This window comes from Scyliorhinus canicula, chromosome 13 (genome assembly GCF_902713615.1).
Source record: "Scyliorhinus canicula chromosome 13, sScyCan1.1, whole genome shotgun sequence".
Classification (NCBI taxonomy): domain Eukaryota; kingdom Metazoa; phylum Chordata; class Chondrichthyes; order Carcharhiniformes; family Scyliorhinidae; genus Scyliorhinus; species Scyliorhinus canicula.
The window spans coordinates 37,058,790-37,072,558 of NC_052158.1; the positions used below are offsets into that span (position 1 = coordinate 37,058,790).

A 13,769-nucleotide genomic window follows, 5' to 3' on the forward strand; every position below is an offset into this window, starting at 1 on the left:
GGATAAAATGCATCCCCACAGAGATAGGTACCCATTGAACCCGGATCCCTGCTGTGCTAACCACTGTACCACCATGCTGCTCAATCAGGTCCACTCTTTTCTTGAGCAGTATAAATTATTGTTCCTTTTAGATTTGGTATTCTTGCAGCTGTCTTGATGAGTTGAAGTCAAAAAGTTTAATTAGGATGTCCCTTTTTTCAAGAATAAAATATTTTAATGTATAGACTGTCAACACTCCTGTGAAGGGCTTTGGAATGTTTTGCTACAGCTACAGTGCTAGATAAATACAAATTGCTGGTTTTGACTGTGGGAATGTTTGCATTCTCTTTCTAAACTGGAAACTCATGGATACAGTTACAAAGAACAAAGAAAATTACAGCACAGGAACAGGCCCTTCGGCCCTCCCAGCCTGCGCCGATCCAGATCCTTTATCTAAACCTGTCGCCTATTTTCCAAGGATCTACTTCCCTCTGCTCCCCGCCCATTCATATATCTGTCTAGATGCATCTTAAATGATGCTATCGTGCCCGCCTCTATCACCTCTGCTGGCAAAGAGTTCCAGGCACCCACCACCCTCTGCGTAAAAAATATTCCGCGCACGTCTCCCTTAAACTTTCCCACTCTCACCTTGAAATCGTGACCCCTTGTAATTGACACCCCAACTCTTGGAAAAAGCTTGTTGCTATCCATTCTGTCCATACCTCTCATAATGTTGTAGACCTCAATCAGGTCCCCCCTCAACCTCTGTCTTTCCAACAAAAACAATCCTAATCTACTCAACCTTTCTTCATAGCTAGTACCCTCCATACCAGGCAACATCCTGGAGAACCTCCTCTGCACCCTCTCTAAAGCAACCACATCCTTCTGGTAATGTGGCGACCAGAACTGCATGCAGTATTCCAAATGTGGCCTAACCAAAGTCCTATACAACTGTAACATAACCTGCCGACTCTTGTATTCAATACCCCGTCCGATGAAGGCAAGCATGCTGTATGCCTTCTTGACCACTCTATCGACCTGCGTTGCCACCTTCAGGGTACAATGGACCTGAGCTCCCAAATCTCTCTGTATATCAATTTTCCTCAGGGCCATATAGTCCGCTCTTGAATTAGATCTTCCAAAATGCATCACCTCGCATTTGCCTGGATTGAACTCCATCTGCCATTTCTCTGCCCAACTCTCCAATCTATCTATATTTTGCTGTATTCTCTGACAGTCCCCCTCGCTATCTGTAACTCCACCAATCTTAGTATCATCTGCAAACTTGCTCATCAGACCACCTATACCTTCGTCCAGATCATTTATGTATATCACAAACAACAGTGATCCGAGCACGCATCCCTGTGGAACACCACTAGTCACCTTTCTCCATTTTGAGACACTCCCTTCCACCTCTAGTCTCTGTCTCCTGTTGCCCAGCCAGTTCTTTATCCATCTAGCTAGTACACCCTGAACCCCATACGACTTCACTTTTTCCATCAACCTGCCATGGGAAACTTTACCAAACGCCTTACTGAAGTCCATGTATGTAACATCTACAGCCCTTCCCTCATCAATTAACTTTGTCACTTCCTCAAAGAATTCTATCAGGTTTGTAAGACATGACCTTCCCTGTACAAAACCATGCTGCCTATCACTGATAACTCTATTTTCTTCCAAATGTCAATAGATCCTATCCCTCAGTATCTTCTGCAACAGTTTGCTTACAACTGACGTCAAGCTCAGAGGTCTATAATTCCCTGGATTATCCCTGCTACCCTTCTTAAACAAAGGGACAACATTAGCAATTCTCCAGTCCTACGGGACCTCACACTACTCAAGGAGGCTGCAAAGATATCTGTTAAGGCCCTAGCTATTTCGTCCCTCACTTCCCTCAGAAGCCTGGGGTAGATCCCATACGGACCTTGGGACCTGTCCACCTTAATGCCTTTTAGAATACCCAAAACCTCCCCCTTCCTTATGCCGACTTGACCTGGAGTATTTAAACATCCATCCCTAGCCTCAACATCCGTCATGTCCCTCTCCTTGGTGAATACCGATGCAAAGTACTCATTAAGAATCTCACCCATTTCCTCTGACTCCACGCATAAATTCCCTCTTTTGTCTTTGAGTGGGCCAATCCTTTCTCTAGTTACCCTCTTGCTCCTTATATACGAATTAAAGGCTTTGGGATTTTCCTTAACCCTGTTAGCCAAAGATATTTCATGACCCCTTTTAGCCCTCTTTATTGCGTGTTTGAGATTTGTCCTACTTTCTCGATAGTCCTCCAAAGCTTCATCAGTTTTAAGTCGCCTAGATCTTATGGATGCTTCCTTTTTCATCTTAGCTAGTCTCACAATTCCACCCGTCATCCATGGTTCCCTAATCTTGCCATTCTATCCCTCATTTTCACAGGGACATGTCTGTCCTGCACTCTAATCAACCTTTCCTTAAAAGACTCCCAGATTTCAAATGTGGATTTACCCTTAAACAGCTGCTCCCAATCCATATTTCCTAGTCCCTGCCGAATTTTGTTGTACTTGGCCTTTCCCCAATTTAGCACTCTTCCTTTAGGACCACTCTTGTCTTTGTCCATGAGTATTCGAAAACTTACAGAACTGTGATCGCTATTCCCAAAGAAATCACTGACTGAAACTTCAACCACCTGGCCAGGATCATTCCCCAACACCAGGTCCAGTATGGCCCCTTCCTGAGTTGGACTATTTACATACTACTCTAAACAACTCTCCTGGATGCTCCTTACAAATTCAGCTCCATCTACGCCTCCAACACTACATGTGTCCCATTCAATGTTGGAGAAGTTAAAATTTACCACCACGACCAACCTATTGCTCCTACATTTTTCTATAATCTCTCTACATATTTGTACCTCTACTTCACGCTCGCTTTTGGGAGGCCTGTAGTAAAGTCCCAACAATGTTACTGCACCCTTCCTATTTCTTAGCTCTACCCATATTGCCTCAGTGCTCGAATCCTCCATCATGCCCTCCTTAATCACAGCCGTGATATCATCTTTGACCAGTAATGCGACTCCTCCACCCCTTTTACCTCCCTCTCTATCCCTCCTGAAGCATCTATACCCTGGGATATTTAGTTGCCAGTCTTGCCCTTCCCTCAACCAAGTCTCAGTAATACCAATAACATCATATTCCCAGGTACTAATCCAAGCCCTAAATTCATCTGCCTTACCTGCTACACTTCTTGCATTAAAACAAATGCACCTCAGACCACCTGTCCCTTTGCGTTCACCATCTCTTCCCTGTCTACTCTTCCCTTTAGCCACATTGATTTTATTATCTAGTACCTTACTGGCTTTAGTTGCTGCCTCTTTACTGACCACTAACTTCCTAATCTGGTTCCCATCCCCCTGCCACATTAGTTTAAAATCTCCTCAACATTGTTAGCAAAAGCACCCCATACGACATTGGTTCCAGTCCTGCCCAGGTGTTGACCATCCGATTTGTAATGGTCCCACCGACCCAGAACCGGTTCCAATGTCCCAAAAATCTGAACCCCTCCCTCCTGCACCATCTCTCAAGCCACATATTCATTCAGACTATTCTTGAATTTCTACTCTGACTGCCTCGTGACACTGGTAGCAATCCTGAGATTACTACTTTTGAGGTCCTACTTTTTAATTTATCTTCTAACTCCCTAAAGTCTGATTGTAGGACCTCATCCTGTTTTTTACTTATATTGTTGGCGCCTATATGCACCACGACAACTGGCTGTTCACCCTCTCCCTTCAGTATGTCCTGCAGTCGATCTGAGACATCCGTGACCCGTGCACCCGAGAGGCAACATACCATTTGGGAGTCTTGTTTTCGACCATAGAAACACCTGTCTACTCCCCTTGCAATTGAATCCACTATGACTATAGCCCTGCCAGTCTTTTCCCCACCCTTCTGTGCAGCAGAGCCAGCCACGGTGCCATGAGCCTGGCTACTACTGCCTTCCCCTGGTGAGTCATCTCCCCCAACAGTATCCAAAACGGTATACCTGTTTTGGAGGGAGATGACCGCAGGGGCCACTCGCACTGCCTTCCTGCTCTTTCTCTGCCTGTTGGTCACCCATTCCCTGTCTCCCTCACCAATCCTAATTTGCGGTGACCAACTCACTGAGCGTGCTATCCACGACCTCCTCAGCATCGCGGATGCTCCAAAGTGAGTCCATCCGCAGCTCCAGAGCCATCAAGCGGTCTAACAGGAGCTGCAGCTGGATACACTTCCCGCACATGAAGGAGTCAGGGGCATCGGCCGGGTCCCTGAACTCCCACATTGAGCACGAGGAGCATAACATGCGGAGCGTTACACTCACAATGCAGAAAAACTGCTCACCTGCTGAATTTTGAAATGGATTAATTCAGCCATTCCATTTACTAACAGCCAAACATTCGCACCAGAGAGGGACCATTCAGACCCTTCATATGCTTAGAGGTGGTTTGTTTTTCCTGCCAATTATAAAGATAGGTGAAAAATTGACGCACGCTGTTACGAGAGAGAGGCTGTGTTCGGTGTGTTACAAGTGATTCACTTGGTCACACCAGCTGCTTACACTCCAGTGAATTCAGATTTTACTCTTTGTGGTGATACTTTTATTGCTGCTGTTGATAGTCAAGCCTATAAGTTGCAAATCAAAGGTGAGGAATTTAGCAGCGTTTAGCACCAAGCAGGAATTTAGTTAAGCAATCTTATTAATGTTGAAATAGGCAGATATGTGCCCGGAAGGTCCTCATGAAATAGGACACCAAGATTGCATCAGGTCTGGCCCTCTCTGTAGTCAGAGTTTTGCCAGGAAAAGGGGGAAAGGCGACAGGTCGGGGATTGAATTTGGAGTGGGGATGAAAAACAATATTCCCATTACTTAGCTGAATACAACTTAATCTCATCAGTACGTTTTTTTAAAATGTCATCCTTGGAATATGGGAATCACTGGCTTTACAAGCATTTATTGCCTCTGCCTAATTGTCCTTGCAAAGTTGGTGGTGAGCTGCCCTCTTGGACCACTGCAGTCCATTGTCGGTTCGTCCACAGTGCAGTTAGCAAGAGATTTGAAAGGTTTTGACCCAGCGACAGTGAACGAACAGAGATATCTTTCCAAGTCAGAATGGTGACGAGGTGAAAGGAGTGTTGGAGGTCAGATGGTGGGACAAGTCTTTTATTCGGGGCATGGCTGGTAGTGGCATTTTTTATAGAGGTTTCAGAGGAGAGAGAACTGTTGACTATATCCGCCTTGGGGCCAGGTCGAGGTGTCGGGCAGCCAGCAAATTAAATGCAAATGTCCAGAGAGCAAAGTTGTAAATCATGGACCAAATGAGCTCAGTGGAGGCATGAGGAGAGAATGGATCTGAGAAATCCCACTCAGTGTATAGACACAGACAATTACAGACTTCAGTATTGAAATGATAAAGAGCGATTCAACGCCCCAGAACTCTGGACCACATAAATGAAATCTGCACAAACTCAGCAGGACACAATACTGTATTAATCCAGCACCGCACTGCAATATAATTAATTATATTGCTGAATACATACACAGCAACAAGTTCCTCTTGTGAGGCAGTCCAGAAGGGGGGGAAGGTTACTTTTAATAAATAAAACCCAGTCATTCAGGGCAATGCTAGGAAGCACGCCATCATACAAATGTAAATCTGCAACACTCTCGAACTGCACTTGAAACTGGGGAGGTGAATTGAAACTTGCAAAATTGGGACGTTTTTGGAGCCAGTGCCGGTTACTGAGGACCAGACCTGGATAAATGAAGGTTAGTACAGTCCCAGTGGCTGGATGTCCTTCTCCTGATTGCACCCACGTCACCGCCCTCAGGTATTGTGATATCGAGATGCGGCGTTGGACTGGGGTGAGCACAGTAAGAGGTCTTACAACACCAGGTTAAAGTCCAACAGGTTTGTTTTAAATCACTAGGTTTCGGAGCACTGCTCCTTCCATTCACCTGAGGAAGGAGCAGTGCCCGGAAAGCTAGTGATTTGAAACAAACCTGTTGGACTTTAACGTGGTGTTGTAAGATCTCTTACTGTGCTCAGGCATTGTGACCGCAGAGGATGGGGAGTCGGAGGAGTTGCCCCAGGGCGCCAGTCCGAGGCCCAGGCCACGCGCAGCTGGTCTCGCAGCATCTCTGGAGAGAGAAATATTGCTGGATCTTCCTTCAGCACTCTCTCTCTTGTAAGCCTTGGCCTCCCACCCGATCAGCGCCTCACTCCGCCATGTTTGGCTCAAAAGCTCGGCCTGTTGCTGTTGAGTGACCGCGTTGTGCCAGCAACAGAGGAACTGCACGCTTGTGACGCGATGGTCTGCAGACAGATACACAAGACGCACTCGTATCAGTCCAAGGAGCCTCAGTCGGTTTTACACTGATTTCCAAAATGTATTTGAAATATATAATCTGCAATATTCCGAAACATGAACAAAAACGACTGGGAGAAAATGCAATTATCTAAAATTAAAACATTAATATACAGAAATAAAGATAGTAGATATTCAATACCGCAAGCAAAAAATGTCAGCACAATTTTATTGATTCAATGGATGTGCGTTCCCTGGTTTGGAAAACATTTATTGTCCATCCCTAATTTGCATTGAGAAGATGGCGGTAAAAGAAAAATGTCAATTAAAGGGGACAGTAATACCCGTGGAGAATCAGCTAAAACTTTGAAAGAAAGGGACTGTATTAGTGTATTACTGTGTCTGCGATCTGTATCAATGTATGTTGGAGTGATTGAACAGAAAGAAATAGGCAGAAAGAAACGTTTCCGATCAAATAGAATTAAGTCGAAATGAATAATACAGATTCACGTAACCATCAGAATCATGCAATACAATAAAATGCAGAATCAGAAGTCAAAATAAAGGTCCCGGTTGGAGAACTATTTTCAAGACTGGTGAGTGTGATTTCTCGTGATATAGTGCATGTAGTCGTGGCCGAGTGGTTAAGGCGATGGACTAGAAATCCATTGGGGTTTCCCCGCGCAGGTTCGAATCCTGCCGACTACGCATCTCTGTTTTTTTCATGCAATTTCGACATTTCACCAATTTTCTTTCTCATGAATCATTCTTTACCCGCAATGATATTCCACACCTTCCAACAACACGAGATCTTTTTCTGATTTTCATTCCTCAGAAATACGGCAAAAATCAGCCAACTTCGTGACGATCTTCTTTCTAACCCCCCTCTCCCTTTGTTGAAGCTACTTATGTGTCATTATAAATGGGTCTGGCTGTATGCAGATGAGTTTATGTTTGTATCTGTGTGTGCAATATTTCCATCCATTTTTCTGTAAGATCCGGTTCTTTCAATACATTTACAATTTCCTTTTCAAATTATGCCTGAAATTGCGATCTACCACTTCTAATGACAACCAACTCTGAGTGAAAATGGTGTCTTTGATCCCGTCCTCCCCACATCTGTCAATGAATTTGAATTCACACCCAAGTTATTGAGCTACACGCCGAGGGCCTGTTTACTCTCTCCGAACTGCTCAACATCTGTAAAGCCACTGTAATCTTCTAATCTATTTTCCAAGAACAACAACCCGTATTCGTCAACAACTTACCATAACTAAATTATTTCATTGTTGGAAGACTCCGAGGAAGCAGCATTTGTGGCCTTTCTGGTGTCCATGATGACTGCTGACCAGCAGGACTCTTTATCGCGAAATGTTCTCGTGAGATCCCACTGCTTATATATATGATTTCTTAATTTATAAACGCAAGTAAACAATATGATGTTATAACTGTACACCTCTTTCTGCCTATATAATTGGTACCAATGTGAACCAGCACTTCGGACTGTTGACGCTCCACCTTCAGAGTGCCCTGCAGCCGTTCAGTGACATCCTTGACCCGAGCCCAAAGGATCAACACAGCAGCCTGTCGTCTTGTCTGTGGCCGCAAAACGTCTGTCTGCGCCCCTAGCACTATTGAGTCTCCCAGCACAATTGTTCTTCCACTCGTACTCCTGCCCCCTTGTGCAGAAGGGCAAACCACAGTACTGTGAATTTGTCCTGACAGCAATACCGTGAAAAAAATCATTCTCACCGTTTTCCGAACAGAGAAATCGGTTCTTGAGTGAGCTGCAAGCTGGGACTTTCCTGGCTTCCTGTCTGCCCCCTCTCTTCTGGAAGCCATGATGTGGCGATGCCGGCGTTGGACTGAGGTGAGCACAGTAAGAAGACTTACAACACCACGTTAAAGTCCAACAGATTTGTTTCAAGCACGAGCTTTCGGAGCACTGCTCCTTCCTAAGGTGAATCATTCTTCTGAGGAAGGAGCAGTGCTCCGAAAGCTCGTGTTTGAAACAAATCTGTTGGACTTTAACCTGGTGTTGTAAGACTTCTTACTTTCTTCTGGAAGGAAGTGACCCATTCCCGCTATGACTGCCTTCCTTAAGCTGCTGGGTGACCACGTCTAAAAACGGGCGATCGATGAAGCTCACAGCCTCGCGGATCTACTGCTGTGCATCCAGTTGACGCTCAGGCTCTGAAACACGACTCTCAAACTGGTCAAATCGGTGGCACTTCCTGTAAATGTGGTAATTCAGACACTACGGAGCGTCTATGAATTCCTACGGACTCCAGACCGTACAAACCACAGGACTGAGTCGCCCAGTCACACTTTTGGTAATATACACCTTAAATTAACGCCATTTGAATATTATTTGTTATTTTCAAAAAGCTGGGAATCAACGTTCCTTCGTGTATAATTGGAGTGGAGAAAATTATTTACGCATTATCTACCAATCAACTCTCTCCCTTATACCTTCTATCCTGCAGCAGTACAAGACAATTTGCCTGAATATAAAACAAAGTTAGAAAACAAAGCAAAAGAACAACTCTTTCCCCTTTTCACCGGATTCCTACGTTGCTCCAACTTCCTAAATGCTCTCATGCTGACTGTCTCACTCAGGTAATTTCTCTCCCAACTGTTCGTGCTCTCACAGGCGAAGCTTCTTTTTCTTGCACGATGTTCATACCTAGCCTTTTAGTGAGACGGAGAAATGCTAAATATTCCGCACACACTTCAACAAACATTTCACCGTTCAATCAGCATATAGAAGCAGAGTGAATGTTTGAGGTCGAGTTAACATTCAAAGCATCGTGAGTATTTTGTTTTTTCAGTCCCGACTATTTGGCCACAAAGGGGCAATGAAATGTTCGAGGAGACTTCGGTCTGCAATGAGCAGGACACGTTTTACCATACAGTCTCCAATCCTTAGTAAACGCTGCTGTTAGAGCTTCTGTGGCACAATGCGTTAGTGCATTTAACCACTTTGTATGCGAAAGGTTGGTGGTTCGATCCCACACAGGAGTGAGTGTTGCTTTTCGAATTGTTTGGGTGCTATGCATTTTTGTTCACGTTATTTGGCTCGGGGGAAATCGTTTGCAACATCTGATACAATATTGTATCCAACTATTAATCGAATAACCTTTTAAAAATAAAATTGAATTAGAATTAGATTCAGCCATTATGTTCAAAGACGCTGATTCAAATTGATTCTTACCGAGATACAAAAACATAGAAAATAGGACAGGAAGAAGTCTTACAACACCAGGTTAAAGTCCAACAGGTTTGCTTCAAACACTAGCTTTCGGAGCACTGCTCCTTCCTCAGGCTCCGAAAGCTAGTCTTTGAAACAAACCTGTTGGAATTTAAACTGGTGTTGTAAGACTTCTCACTGTGCTCACCCCAGTCCAACGCCGGCATCTCCACATCATAGAAACTAGGAGCAGCAATGAGCTATTCGGTCCTTCGGGCCTGTTCAGCCATTCAGCATGATCCTGGCTGATCCTCCAACTCAACACCATACACCCCACTCTTCTCATAACCCTTGACGCCTTTAGGGTCCATAAATATGTTTATTGAATTATTTGCTATAGTCAATGATATGGCTTCCACAGCCACCGTCACCCGCTCCCCCGCGTCGAGGTTCATCGTTCACCACCCTCTGAGTGACAAAATTGCTCCTAATTTCAGTCTTAAATGGCCTATCCCGTATCCTGAGACAGTGACCTCTTGTTGTAGACGACCCCAGCCAGAGGAAACAACATTCCACAATCCAGTCTATGCAGCCCTTTTGGAATTATATATATTTGAATTCGATCCTCTCCCCTCCTTCTAACTCCCAGTGAATACATGATGTGGAGATGCCGGCGTTGGACTGGGGTGAGCACAGTAAGAAGTCTTACAACACCAGGTTAAAGTCCAACAGGTTTGTTTCAAACACGAGCTTTCGGAGCGCAGCTCCTTCCTCAGGTGAATGGAAAGGCTTGTTCCAGAAATGTTTATATAGACACAGTCAGAGATGCCCCGGAATGCGAGCACCTGCAGGCAATCAAATCATCAAAGATGCAGAGAGAGAGGTAACTCCAGGTTAAAGAGGTGTGAATTGTCCCAAGCCAGTTCAGTCGGTAGGCCTCTGCAAGTCGAGTCGAGTATTTCGAGTATTCCAGTGAATACAAGCCGAGTCGAGTCAATGTCTCCTGATAGGACAATTCTGCCAAACCAGGAATCGGCCTGCTGAACTTCTGCTGCGCTCCCTCTATGGCAAGAATATTACTTCTCTGCTAAGGACAGCAAAACTGCAGACAATATTCCATCTGAGGTCGCAGCAATGCTATGTCCAGCTATTCTCAAGCCCTCTGCAATGAAGACCAACATACCATTTGCCTCCCGAACTGCTTGGTGAAACCGTGTCCCTTCGTAAGACAACATTTGCTAATCTGCCACCAAAGATGTGCAGGTTTAGTGGATTGGTCATGCTAAAATTGCCCCGACGTGTCAAATGATTAATTGGGGTTATGGGCAACAGGGCGGGGAGTGGGCCTTGTGAGGGTGCCCTTTCAGGGGATCAGTACCGACTCTATGGGCCAAATGGCTCCCTGCTGCACTGTGGGGATTCTAAATACGCTCTGCTGTTCCATATCTCCGTCCAAGAATATGCATTTATCATGTATTTTCCCACTTACTCAACTTGTCTGAATCATCTCGAAGCCTCTGCTCATCTATACACTCTTAGTATTTTAAAATGGCAAATCACATTTGCACCAAGTTTCGTCTCATCAGCAAACGTAGAAATCTTATAAGGGTTCATCATCCAAGTCATTGATATGAATAAGGAATAGTTGGAACCCTATGACTGATCACTGCGGGACCCCACTAATCACTGCCTGCCAATTAATAAATGGACAATCTATTCCTACTCTCTGTTTCCTGCCTGCTCACTCATTTTCGGTACGTGCCAATCTGTTACCCCGAGTCAGAAGTGCTTTAATTTTGCACAGTAAACTCTTATGTGTGGCTTCAGAAAAAGCTTTCTGAAAATCCAAATACAGGACTTGTACTCGTTCACCCATGTCTGTTCTTCTCATTAAGTCCTGAAAAATACGTCCATAGGTTTGTCAAATATGATTTTCCTTTCACAAATCAATGTTGACTTTGTGTAAGCCCGTAGATATGTTCTATGCACCCTGTTATCACGTCCTTTATTACAGAATCCAGCATTTCTCTCCTACTGACCGATCAGTAATAATCGGTTCTCGCCTTCCCTCTTTAAATTTGGCACTCTCCGTCTACCTTGCTTGTTCTGTAATTTACACAATATTGCAAGATGGCAACCAATACGTCAACTATTTCCATGCCCACTTCCTTCAGTACGTTGGGATGTAGACAAGAAAGAGATTGGAATAAAGGGGTGTTTTTGGTCGTGGCAAGCAGTGACTTGAGGTGTCCTGTAGGGATCGGACTAATTCTGCTCCTATGTCTTATGCTCTTATTGTCCCCTGACTGGCCCTCTAAAGTGCCAATTTCTTGTGGAACCACCCTTCTCATGAACGTTTATTTCTCTAACTTCTTGCTAAGATAAAAACATGTTTTTATATCTCCCTTGCTCACTTGATTAGGATGGAGGAAATATGCTGCCACGTCTTTATGATTGATACCCAACATTTCGGACTTGATTAACTGGTACAGCATCCTCATTAAATCAGATCCTATCGGTCACTGTATTCAGAGGCAATTTTGTATGTTTCCTTGTAGTTACTTGGGGTGAGGTACTTTGCTTTTTTTAAATGTAGATTAGTAAAGCTAATCAAAACCAACAAGGTGTACAAAGTGGTAATATGCAACTTCTATAATTGGTTGTATCTAAAAGTTAGTTAGTGTTTGTATCAAATCTAGGCATATAGAGTATTAGTAAACATAAAATAGCACCGTCTACTTATACATTCATCTAATGAATAGTAAACGTTTGTATGGATCACAGATCTAGTCACGCACGATGCCAAAAACCTTTTGCATTGAAAAAAATATTTTTAAAAATCTCTTACTTTCATAAGCCCCTAGTTGCCACATTCCTGGGAGGCCTGTTCTGGCAGGCCAGTACGGGAATTGAAAACAGAATTTGAAATGAGAAACCTTGCCAGTAATACACAGAAAAGTATACCTTAAAAGGGGGATTCTGCTGCTGGGTTGGAATAATCAGTGATACGCAAAGTTGTAATGCGGCAGCCAGGAATTCTGAATGTGTGATATTTCATTCCACGAAATACAGTTAGTGAATGCAGGCGAGCATCATAAAAATGCTCCTCCATGGAGTTTCTTAGAATTCTGGTTTTCCACTTTTCTACTGGCACACGGAAAATCTGTAATCTTAAAATTATTATATAATCCCCGTCGGGGAATTGAACCCCGGTCTCCCGCGTGACAGGCGGGGACACTAACCACTATACTAATGAGGAAGTGTTCGCGTTTGATATTCAAAACAACCATTTCATTAGGACAAAGCAACTCAAAGTCAGTGCCATGCACTGACACAGATAGATGGAGGCGGAAAGTTCTCGATATGTTCTCGATATAGGGGCCTCACGGTAGCATGGTGGTTAGCATCAATGCTTCACAGCTCCAGGGTCCCAGGTTCGATTCCCGGCTGGGTCACTGTCTGTGTGGAGTCTGCACGTCCTCCCCGTGTGTGCGTGGGTTTCCTCCGGGTGCTCCGGTTTCCTCCCACAGTCCAAAGATGTGCGGGTTAGGTGGATTGGCTATGCTAAAAATTGCCCGTAGTGTAAGGTTAATGGGGGGATTGTTGGGTTACGGGTATACGGGTTACGTGGGTGATCATTAAGTAGGGTGATCATTGCTCGGCACAACATCGAGGGCTGAAGGGCCTGTTCTGTGCTGTACTGTTCTATGTTCTATGTTTCACAACACCCTGTCCTTGTTCAATGAGAAACAAATTAATGTTAACCGTTCACCAACGCGGCGTGTCACAAAACATTTTGCACCTCATGAAATACTTAATATAGAAATTACTCGGTGGAAAACAAATACAGACTTATCAGCTGTGAAAATATAATGTTAAGAAGTACACTTAAATATGCAATTTGTATATCAGTAAACATCTCAATATTTATTTGATGCAGATTCAGTACACGTTAAAAACATGTTGAACTTTAAAACTTGTTCAGTTACAATTTCACTGGTCCAACGCTCAGTGGCGCACAAGCAACAAGAACAACACCAAATTAAGGCTGAACGCTCAACGCTCCCTTTAAAAAGCAGTTCACCGTTCAAAGCCATGTAAGGCACACAGGAAAACATATCCATTACCTTTTCTTATTAACTCCGAAGGAGCAACCGAATATTCTTCCCCGAAACCTTGGAATCTCGCTTTCTGATGCATTTAAATGGAAACCGTCGATTTCTGCCTCTTGAAAGCAGCAATAATTCCTTGCATGGGGAGATTTTCGCTTGTACAGT

General features: G+C 44.1%; 1 non-coding gene across 1 annotated transcript; it reads left to right on the plus strand.

Moving 5' to 3' along the window:
* Window positions 1-6,928: 6,928 nt before the first annotated feature.
* On the plus strand, window positions 6,929-7,010 carry trnas-aga. The gene has a single exon. It is a non-coding gene; the product is annotated as a tRNA-Ser (tRNA).
* The last annotated feature ends 6,759 nt before the right edge of the window (window positions 7,011-13,769 follow it).